Source organism: Solea senegalensis, linkage group LG2 (assembly GCF_019176455.1).
Source record: "Solea senegalensis isolate Sse05_10M linkage group LG2, IFAPA_SoseM_1, whole genome shotgun sequence".
In the NCBI taxonomy this organism is placed as follows: domain Eukaryota; kingdom Metazoa; phylum Chordata; class Actinopteri; order Pleuronectiformes; family Soleidae; genus Solea; species Solea senegalensis.
Window position 1 is genome coordinate 21101524 of NC_058022.1, and position 2089 is coordinate 21103612.

General features: G+C 49.5%; 1 non-coding gene across 1 annotated transcript; it reads right to left on the minus strand.

The window, feature by feature from the left end:
* Positions 1-1750: 1750 nt before the first annotated feature.
* trnai-uau lies at positions 1751-1844 on the minus strand. The gene is made up of 2 exons: positions 1807-1844; positions 1751-1786 (listed from the first exon to the last, which is right to left on the minus strand). It is a non-coding gene; the product is annotated as a tRNA-Ile (tRNA).
* Between the last annotated feature and the right edge of the window lie 245 nt (positions 1845-2089).

Genomic DNA, 2089 nt, shown 5'->3' on the forward strand with positions numbered 1-2089 from the left:
TGTGGCCTGAGGTGATGAAGCATCAGTCGTTCCATGGTCTTCGTCACGTGCGACGTCAGGGGCACAGGTCTGAAATCTCTCCAGGATGGGGTTTCTTTGGGACTGGAATGATGCACGATGTCTTCCACTGCTGGGGAACCTTCCCCAGTCCCAAACTCAGGTTGAAGATGTGCTGAAGGGGTGACCCAGTTCCCACGCGCAGGCCTTCAGTAGTCGAGGCGACGCTTCATCTGGACCTGCAGCTTTGTTAGGGCGCAGCCTCCTTAGGTCTCCATAAACCTGAGCTGCTGTGATCGTAGGTGCTGTGGTGGGGGATGTAGGGAGTTGTCCTCATCTGTGTTTGTGGAGGCTTGTGTGAGCTGGGGGGTGAGGTGAGGGGTGAGGGCAGTTGCATTCAGATGTGTGAATGGGGTGACCAAACCTGTTAAAGAACTGGTTTAACTGGTTTGCCCTTCCCACATCGCTCTCCATGGGGGGTTTTCTCTTGGAGCTGCAGCCAGTGATTGTCTTCACGCCCTCCCACACCTCCCTCACCTCCCTCACCTCCCTCATGTTGTTTTCCTGCATCTTTTGTTCTATCTTTCTCCTGTACTGCTCCTTCACCTATCTGAGCTGTACTCTGAGTTCCTTCTGTATCCGCTTGAGCTCCTGGGTATCACCATCCCTGAAGGCCATCTTTTTCTGGTTCAGAAGACCCTTGATGTTGCTTGTAATCCAGGGCTTGTTGTTGGCAAAGCACTGTACAGTTCTTACTGGAACAACAACATCCATACAGAAGTTGATATACTCAGTTCAGTCAACCACCGCCTCAATGTTCTCATTGTGGGATCCATGCAAAGTATCCCAGTCTGTGGTCTCAAAGCAGTCCTGTATGGCCAGTTCAGCCTCAGGAGACGACTTCCTGAATGAGCGCGTAACTGTTTGCAGCCTCCTCACTCTTTGGCTATAGTGAGGTTTTAACAGGACCAGATTGAGGTCAGCTTTCCCCAGTGCAGGCAGGGGGGTGGCTTTGTATGCATCCTTCATGTTTGCATACTGTACATTACATTACATGTCATTTAGCAGACACTTTTATCCAAAGCGACTTACAATTGAATTGAGTACAATCAGCCAGGGGTGGAATCGAACTTGCGACCATTGCGACTATGATGTCTTTCGCACACAAGGTACCGGTCTTAACCACTGAGCCACTCTCTAAAGTCCTATTCCCCCTGGTGTTACAGCCCACGTACTGGTAGAAAGCAGTCAGTATTTTGTCCAGAGTAACATGTTTAAAGTCCCCAGAGATTAACACAAGAGCCTCTGGATGCTATGTTTGTAGTTTAGCCACAGCGCTGTGGACGACGTCACACACAGCCTCCACATCAGCCTGTGGAGGATTGTAGTTAGACCTGCTCTCCTTGTAGATCTTGAGGTTCTTTGTCAGTGCAGCCAGTTTGTCGATCTTATTTGGTAGTGAGTTCACATTCCCCATGATCATAGAAGGTACTGGAGGCGTGAATCTCCACTTCTTAGCTAGCCGCCTCGGTACGGCTTCCTCACGTCCACAGGTAAACACGGAGGCACACCGATGCGGGACTTTGCTCTCAGAGCATGCAAAAAGTTGCTTGAATACACGATTCTCGGCGTGAAATAATTGCCTTCAAGGTAGAATAAGGAAATTTAAAAAGTGTAAACACCCGGAGCTGCTAGAAAGGATACCACTCACGTCGGAAGCTGACCTAACAATTGAACAAACTAAAGCAATTCTTGCTCCAGGTGAGGTTCGAACTCACAACCTCGGCATCACTCTGCAGGTTACTGTCGTATAAGTACCGCGCGCTGACCGATTGCGCCACTGGAGCCTTAGCAGATGCTTTTATCCAAAGCGAGTGGAATTGAATACAATCGGCCAGGGGTGGAGTCTAACTTACAACTATTGCGACCATCATGTCTTTCACACACAAGGTACCGGTCTTAACCACTGAGCCACTCCGCCTACTCCACCCACAAGGCACAGATACTTCCTGCTCATTGTCTGCAAACACAGGGGGCTGGTAACCAAAGACACACTTAAAGATGAAAAACCTTTGGCTGAGGTTGGCAAAGA